A 9298-nucleotide genomic window follows, 5' to 3' on the forward strand; every position below is an offset into this window, starting at 1 on the left:
TCGTCACCTTCTTGGGTATCATACTCAACACTCACACCATGCAAGCTAGTCTGCCTCCCGACAAATTGACCCGCATCAGGACAGTCATCCACACATTTACTAATACGCAAGGCTGCACAAAAAAGCAACTGCAATCCCTCCTTGGCATGCTGAACTTTGCCATAAGGATCATCCCTCAAGGGCGATCCTTCGTCTCACGTCTCCTGGTGTTCCTTTCCCAGGTACAAGACCCCGACCTAATATTTAAACTAGACAAGGCAGCCGTAGCTGACCTAGCCAGGTGGGACGATTTTCTAACAAACTGGAACGGCATTTCGATGTTTATCCCATCAGCGTCTCCCACTTCACCCCAAATAATCACGGACGCCGCAGCCTCCACAGGTTTTGCAGCTATTTTTGGCCACCACTGGTTCACAGCACCATGGCCGCCAGAAATACTCTCGATCCCCGGGTTCAGTCAATCCTCCTCGATGTTCGAGATTTACCCCATTGTTGCAGCAGCCCACGTCTGGGGCAACAACTGGGTAGGACAAACAGTGACATTTTCCACAGATAATCTAGCCACAGCCTCTATTATAAACAAAGGTCGCTCCAAGTCCTTGGCCATCATGTCCTTCCTACGCAGGCTGGTGCAACTCTCACTACAGCACCAATTTAATGTCCTCTGCGTTCATATCCCCGGTAAATGCAACACTTCGGCCGACGCGCTATCTCGCTTTAACTACACAACCTTCTTTTCGCAGGAACCTGGAGCCGACCCGACCATGTCTGCTATCCCACATTGGTCACAGCTAACCCTGGATTGAAGCGACATCTTCATGACGCCACTAGTCTGATTAACCAGTCACTATCTCACAATACCCTGAAAGGCTACCATGCTGCCTGGATAAGCTATCACAGGTTTCTAGAGGCTAACCCCGGGGCTATACCAGGAGATCTCCATCATATCCTGGCCTTCATTTCATACTGCCACACTCAGCTGAAGTTATCCTACAACACTATTAGACTCTACCTAGCTGGCATCCAGCATTTCACCTCTTTTCTAGATCCTAACAAACCATCTTTGTTCGCTACCCATGCGGTCAAGGCCATCCTCCGAGGCATCCACAAGCAGAAACCCCAAGTTAGCGGTTAACGCTTACCAGTCACCAGTGCCATGTTTCGAGACATGTCCACCATACTCTCACGCTCACCTTTCGGTTTTTGCCCAGCTTGGTCATCCAAGCTGCCATCTACCTGGCATTTTATGGCTTTCTACGACCCAGCGAATTCACAGTCAGCAGCACCAGTCATAGGGCCTTACGCAGACGCCACCTCACGCGTCACCACAGCCACTTCACGATACACCTCGAGGTATCCAAAACACAACAGTCCGGTCCAGGGGTTGACATCAAGCTCTTCAGAACGCACAACGCCTGGTACCCCGTAGCCATCCTAGATAGTCTATTAGCCCATTTACTTGATCCCTCGCAGGACAGCCCATTGCTGCCGTTCCCGATCAGCCCGCTTAGTACCAACCAGTTCACTACTCACGTCAGGATCCTTCTGCGCAACTTAGGCCTTGACCCCAACCGTTATTCTGGACATTCTTTCCGTATTGGAGCAGCATCAGCAGCCTCACGAAACGGAGTCCCGGACCACGTGATCAGGAAAATGGGAAGGTGGAAATCCACCTGCTTTGCTCGCTATATTCCCAATCCACAAGTAGAAATGTCACGAGCCTTTTGCAAGCTCGCTCTGTAAGAAGACCATAAACTTAAATAAAACATTAACTCCCTAAACCAAGTCTTTTTGCGCCCTTCTCTGGCATACCGCCCAGCAGATCTGGGTTTACCATACAGCAGGCCAGGGCACACTTCAGGTCTATTTATGTTGTTAGTCTTGTGACGTGTTTATGTGTTTCATATCTATCAGGACGGAGGGCTCCGACCATAAATAGGAAGGCCGGTTTACCGGCCTGAAATTATGGGAGGAGCCCGGAGGGTATATAGCCAGACCATCCACAATGGTCTGTGTCAGTTCCAGTGCGCGGTACCCACCCACCCATTCCCCTTCTCAAGGCACTTCTCTTCAAACAATTTCTCTACAGAAATATCCATTACTTTCTTAAGGTATGCGCCCTTCTCTGGCATACCGCCCAGCAGATCTGGGTTTACCATACAGCAGGCCAGGGCACACTTCAGGTCTATTTATGTTGTTAGTCTTGTGACGTGTTTATGTGTTTCATATCTATCAGGACGGAGGGCTCCGACCATAAATATATATATATATATGTATGTATGTATGTATGTATGTATGTGTGTGATTCTGCACAGAATGACCGCCCTGTTGCAGTAAACCTGCTATAGGGCGTTCCTTAAAGAGGGAGTCCACCCAAACCGCAAAAAAAAAAAAAATCAAAAGCCAGCAGCTACAAATACTGCAGCTGCTGACTTTTAATAAATGGCCACTTACCTGTCCCAGGGTCCAGCGATGTCGGCAGGCGACGCCGAGAACCCGCTCGGTTCTCGGCAGCTGCCGCCGCCATCCTAGGTGAGGGAATCAGGAAGTGAAGCGTTGCGGCTTCACTTCCCGGTTCCCTACTGCGCATTTCCATACACTGCACTGATGATGAACAAAAATTCTGGGACAGCCTTACCTTCTGTTCTAAGAAATACATAGAATGCAAGCTTGGTCCCCAACCAAGCTGCCTTAAAGAACAGGGGCAATTGGACTATTGCGGTACAAGTGAAACCAGAGTAGATATAAACAAATATGTAGAAAAATTATATAAAAGTTTATTAATACATATTTGGTAAGACATGGCAAAAAAACAAAAAAAACAAAAACAGATTAAAAGCATGGTAAAAATCCATGTGTACCACCAAAATAATGGGCCCCAAACAGGGAAGATCACAGTGGGGTAGTTGATCACGGATAACATCTCAACTAGTTTTGCGGTCAAATACCGCTTCGTCAGGAGAATATCTGTAATTTGATTGATAAATGATCAATAACAATACAATCCACCAAATAACAACAACAATACATATAATCATAAATGATTATGTTATTATTATTATTTGGTCGATTGTAATTTGATTGATAAATGATCAATAACAATACAGATATTCTCCTGACGAAGCGGTATTTGACCGCAAAACTAGTTGAGATGTTATCCGTGATCAACTACCCCACTGTGATCTTCCCCGTTTGGGACCCATTATTTTGGTGATACACATGGATTACTACCATGCTTTTAATCAGTTTTTGTTTTTTTGCTATGTCTTACTAAATATGTATTAGTAAACTTTTATATGTTTTCCTACATATTTGTTTATATCTTCTCTGGTTTCACTTGTACCGCAATAGTCCAGTTGCCCCTGTTCTTTAAAAGCAGCTTGGTTGAGGACCAAGCTTCCATTCTATGTATGTCTAAGTTTCTGGATGATGGTACAAATCTCTATATATTCTCTATTATTATTATTACTGTTATGGAGGCTATACCCATTTCTGTTCTAAGAAGGCTTTGCGGTTTCCTTTAGGACTTTTTTCTCGAAAATAAAGTATTTGTGAAAGGGTCATCTTTGCACTCTTACAAAACATCCTTCAGTTTTTTTTTTTTTTTTTTCAGTTAGTGAGATAGGAAAAGGTTTCGTTTCTCAAGAGAATCAGGAGTTGGAAACCACTGGACCTCTTTCCACACATCCTTTCGTTGTTCTGGAAGGCGGTTGGTTAGGCAACCTGAAGTAGCTTCTTGACCTTCATGAGTATGATGGTTTAACGTTGCTACAATGTTTCCAATTACTGCAACATTGATTTGACCATTGCAAAACATTACATTAACCCATCGTTATTACAATTGCACTTCCCTTCCATTTATGAGAATAAAATATAAGGCAATCTTACGGTATTATTATCTTACGGTATTATGAGCAGATTGCAGAAGATAGATTTCTGTGAGCGTTTCCAGGCAGTAAACTACATGGCATCTAAGCACCACAGACCAAAAACACTATTTTATTCAATTTTAATATTCAAAGCAAACTCCACCATCCATCCGTGTCTCTATCCATCCATCCGTGTCTCTACCCATCCATCCGTGTCTCCAGTGGCGGCCCGTGCATTGAGGGTGCACGGGCGCCGCCCCCTCTCTCCTGCCACCCCCTCTATTACCAATAGATAAATTCATGCATTGCATGAATCTATCTATGGCCGCCGCTGCCACCCCCTATTCAGACGCCCGAATTACACCCCCTTTTCAGGCGCAGGGCGCCTGAATTACAGCGGCGGGAGGTTGTTTTTGAATCACCTGATTAGAGCCAATAGGCACTCGCAGGTCACTCAGCAGTGTTAGAAAAGCGAATGACTATTCGCTTTCCTGACACTAAACCGCCTTCCCGCCAATCGGGTGCTTGGGTCTGTTACCTGTCACCTGATTGGCTGAAATGACAGGCGCCGCTAATGGACGCCTATCAGGAGAAGAGGACGGGAGATGAGGACGGCAGGAGACGCATGAAGGACCCCGCTTGTCAAGCTGCCCCCCAGGCCCAGTCATTGTTGTGGGGCCCAAAGCAGCTGCCCCTTGAGCCCGTACTGCCTGCAAATAGTTGATAAGTGGATTCGGGAGGGCCCATGTTTGCCCCAGGGTCCAATCAATATTAAAAATGACCCTGCACCCTGGCCTAGTTTTGTCGGTCGGCTCTCTTGTAATAGCAATCGAACCGGCTTACTAGCCGCTCGATTGCTATTACAAGCAGCGGGAAGGGACATCCCCTCCACCTTCCGTGGCTCTCCTGGGCTTTCCCGTCCCAGTGGGAGACCCAAGCGACTCGCCGGCGCATTCGCCGGCTGGCCGGACAGCCAAGCAAAGCCAGGATCAGCTTTTCATAACAGTAAAGCAGAAGCGATGACATCGCTTTCGGTTTACTCGGAAACCACGGGCGCAAGTTTTTAAAAATCGAAGGCATTCAACAAACACAGATCTTGGTGTTTTGAATGCTTTTAAAGAGTACCTGTCACATGCCTATTGCTGTCACAAGGATGTTTACAATAAAAGTGATGAAAAAAACTAAACAAAAGCAACAGTGTAAAACAAAAATAATAATAATAATAATAATTAAAGTGCCCATGTCCTCCCATGTAATTTTTTTTTTTCTTAACTGTTGAACAAAAAAAAAAAAATAACAATTAAAAAAAAAAAAATTAAAGTGCCCATGTCCTCCCATGCTCGCACATGGGAGGACATGGGCACTTTAATTATTATTTTTTTTAATTATTAATTGTTTTTTTTTTCTTTACACTGTTGCTTTTGTTTTGTTTTTTTCATCACTTTTATAGTATAGTACAAAACTATACCAGGGTGCAGGGTCATTTTTAATATTATAGTATAAAAAAGGCTCAAGCGCTGACGTGGTTAAAACTACTACTGCGGAAACCAAATGGTTAATATGAGATGACCAAATAATATAGCTGCAACTAAAATAAGTGATAGAATCAATAAATAGTATGGTAGTTAATTGCGCTAATATTATCCTCTTATTACCATTATAATTAGTGATGAGTTATAAAAATTATCCTTCTAAAAACACCTCCAAATGCTCTTAATAAGCTAAAAAAATTTCTTATGAAATTTAAAGTAGAATATAAATCAAGCTTATCCCTCCGTTATAAACATGATGTGCTCATAAAAAATGCATGAGTGATGAAACCTAATATAATATACACGTGCTCTAAAACATATCTGTTGCTTATAGAAAAATAAATATATATATAAGTGTATATCGTGCCACATAAAATTTACCAAATACAAATAAATAATAAAAAATGTGCAAAGATAAATTCCTTTTCCTAAAAAATCCTTCATGTAAAGTGCTCAAAATCCATCAGGTGTTTATAACAAGACCAATAGTTATAGTGTATCAAAGTTGAAATCAAATAGTGTCAAGAAAAAAAGTTTTTACTTTCACTTCTTTCACTTCTTCTTTAATTTTAGTTATACTCCGCTCCTCCACTCAAATACCGGACATGCAAAGAAAAAATTATATATCCATTGCGCAGAGATTAAACAACCATTGGATGCTATGTATCAGATTAAAGACGTTTCACTCACATACTCTCCTAGGTAAAATCGCGTTTGTATTGATCAGCTGCAAGAGAGCTCAGCGGTGAGGCACTTCATCCACCACCGTTTACTCACACACTGCAGATGCTGGGGACGTCACAGGCTCCTCCTACGCGTTACGTCACTGCCATGTGACTTTTTGCAGCTGATCAATACAAACGCGATTTTACCTAGGAGAGTATGTGAGTGAAACGTCTTTAATCTGATACATAGCATCCAATCATAGCCGTGCGCACAGGATGTGCCAGGTGTGCCTGGGCACACCCTAATCACCCTGTGTGGTGCATATTTACAATGTTTAGACCACTGATATTTTACCAAATAAAAAAAAAAAAAATTTAAATAATATTGTAACTGTCCTACTAACACCAATCTCTGCCCTTATGATACTGTCCACTTCTCTACTGACATCGTCCGTTGCTCTACTGACACTGTCAGTATATACATATGCACACACATGCATATGAGCTTTGGGGTGCACACCCTAATGCAATAGGCTGCGCACACCTATGCATCCAATGGTTGTTTAATCTCTGCGCAATGGATATATAATTTTTTCTTTGCATGTCCGGAATTTGAGTGGAGGAGCGGAGTATAACTAAAATTAAAGAAGAAGTGAAAGAAGTGAAAGTAAAAACTTTTTTTCTTGACACTATTTGATTTAAATTTTGATACACTATAACCGGCACTGATCGGTCTTGTTATAAACACCTGATGGATTTTGAGCACTTTACATGAAGGATTTTTTAGGAAAAGGAATTTATCTTTGCACATTTTTTATTATTTATTTGTATTTGGTAAATTTTATGTGGCACGATATACACTTATATATATATTTATTTTTCTATAAGCAACAGATATGTTTTAGAGCACGTGTATATTATATTAGGTTTTATCACTCATGCATTTTTTATGAGCACATCACGTTTATAAAGGAGGGATAAGCTTGATTTATATTCTACTTTAAATTTCATAAGAAATTTTTTTAGATTATTAAGAGCATTTGGAGGTGTTTTTAGAAGGATAGTTTTTATAACTCATCACTAATTATAATGGTAATAAGAGGATAATATTAGCGCAATTAACTACCATACTATTTATTGATTCTATCATTATTAATATTGATTGGACCCTGGGGCAAACATGGGCCCTCCCCAATTCACATATCAACTATTCTCAGGCAGTACAGGCTCAAGGGGCAGCTGCTTTGGGCGAACACGCATGTCAATCCCGCTTGCAAGCAAACAGCGATCGTCCCACACGTGTGAGGTATCACCGCAAACATCAGATCATGGTAAAGAGGCTTTTAAAGTGTTGCCTATGGATAGTAACATTTACGTCGTTAGTCGCTGTTGCACGGGCGTGCACAATTTAAAAGCGGATGGGGTAGGACAAATTTAGATGGGGGGAGGGGGCCGTTTTTAGTCTTGCCTAGGTCAGCACAAAACCAAAACACACCACTGCATGTAGCATTTACTTCCTGGAATCTTTCTGCCCTTAGCTCAGGCATGCAAGCAGGCGAGGGCATGCTTAAATGAGAAAATCCCTCCTCCCTTCCTGTAGACTCCTGGGATGTATGACATTATTTGCCTAGGCAAAAAAAAAAGCAACCGTAGAAATAAAAAAAAAAAAAAAAAAAGTTCAAATCAAGCACATATGATATACTTTCCTATCTACACACTAACAGCATAAGGATTAAAAATAGTCATTGTTGATTGAGAGAGTGACGTTCCACTTTTAGGCTTGGTTCACCGCATGTGATTTGGATGTGATTCGGATAGGAATCGCACCGCATTCCTGAACAAATCACATTTGATTCTTTGCAGTGCATTTTGAACCCATTTATTTTGCATGGGCTCAATTTGCACCACACAAAAAAGGTGCAGGCATCTTTATTTTTTTTTTTTTTTTTACAGCACTGGAGTCGGAACGCATGTGCATTTACACCCAAGCATTCCGATTCTTTCAGTCGCATTGCGTTTTGCAATCTGTTTTGGGGTGTCATTGAATGGAGTGCAATTTCAGCGCAGTGTGGGAAATGCTCAGGATTTTCTCCATACTGCAAATATGTGAACCAAGTCTAAAGTGGTTGTAAACCTTCCTTATACCCAGTGAAGTGACTGGCCTTAGGTGATACATAGAGATGAAACTAATTTTCCTACATAAGTTGTACCTGTTCATCTGCAGTCTTCTCGTGTCTACAGGGACACCCACCTCCTTCACACAGCACACAGGAACAGAGCTGAGGCCATCAGCTGCAGCTCCCTCCCTTGTCACCTTTTATCTCTTGGTGTCAGGAAAACTTGACAGAAGTTACGCAGATAACAAAGGAAGGAGGCAACAGACAGAAATGACACTTAGTGCTCTGAATTAAGACAAGTACACACTATAGAACAGTGATGGTGAACCTTGGCACCCCAGATGTTTTGGAACAACATTTCCCATGATGCTTAACTACACTGCAGAGTGCATGAGCATCATGGGAAATGTAGTTCCAAAACATCTGGGGTGCCAAAGTTCACCATCACTGGTATAGAAGGATATGCTTTGTTATTTCATGTCTGAGGTTTACAACCACTTTTAAGCAGAACTTTCCCCAAACCAGAGAGGTAAAAAATCATGTTCTCGTTCCACTTTAGTACTTACAGTATCTCACAAAAGTCAGTACACCCCTCACATTTTTTGTTAATATTTTCTTCTATCTTTTCATGTGACAACACTGAAGAAATGACACTTTGCTACAATGTAAAGTAGTGAGTGTACAGCTTGTATAACAGTGTGGGGCTGCATGAGTGCTGCCGGCACTGGGGAGCTACAGTTCATTGAGGGAACCATGAATGCCAACATGTACTGTGATATACTGAAGCAGAGCATGATCCCCTCCCTTCAGAGACTGGGCCGCAGGGCAGTATTCCAACATGATAACGACCCCAAACACACCCCCAAGACCACCACTGCCTTGCTAAAGAAGCTGAGGGTAAAGGTGATGGACTGGCCAAGCATGTCTCCAGACCTAAACCCTATTGAGCATCTGTGGGACATCCTCAAACGGAAGGTGGAGGAGCGCAAGGTCTCTAACATCCACCAGCTCCGTGATGTCGTCATGGAGGAGGGGAAGAGGACTCCAGTGGTGACCTGTGAAGCTCTGGTGACCTCCATCCCCAAGAAGGTTAAGGCAGTGCTGGAAAATAATGG

Source organism: Aquarana catesbeiana, linkage group LG10 (genome assembly GCF_042186555.1).
Source record: "Aquarana catesbeiana isolate 2022-GZ linkage group LG10, ASM4218655v1, whole genome shotgun sequence".
In the NCBI taxonomy this organism is placed as follows: Eukaryota; Metazoa; Chordata; class Amphibia; order Anura; family Ranidae; genus Aquarana; species Aquarana catesbeiana.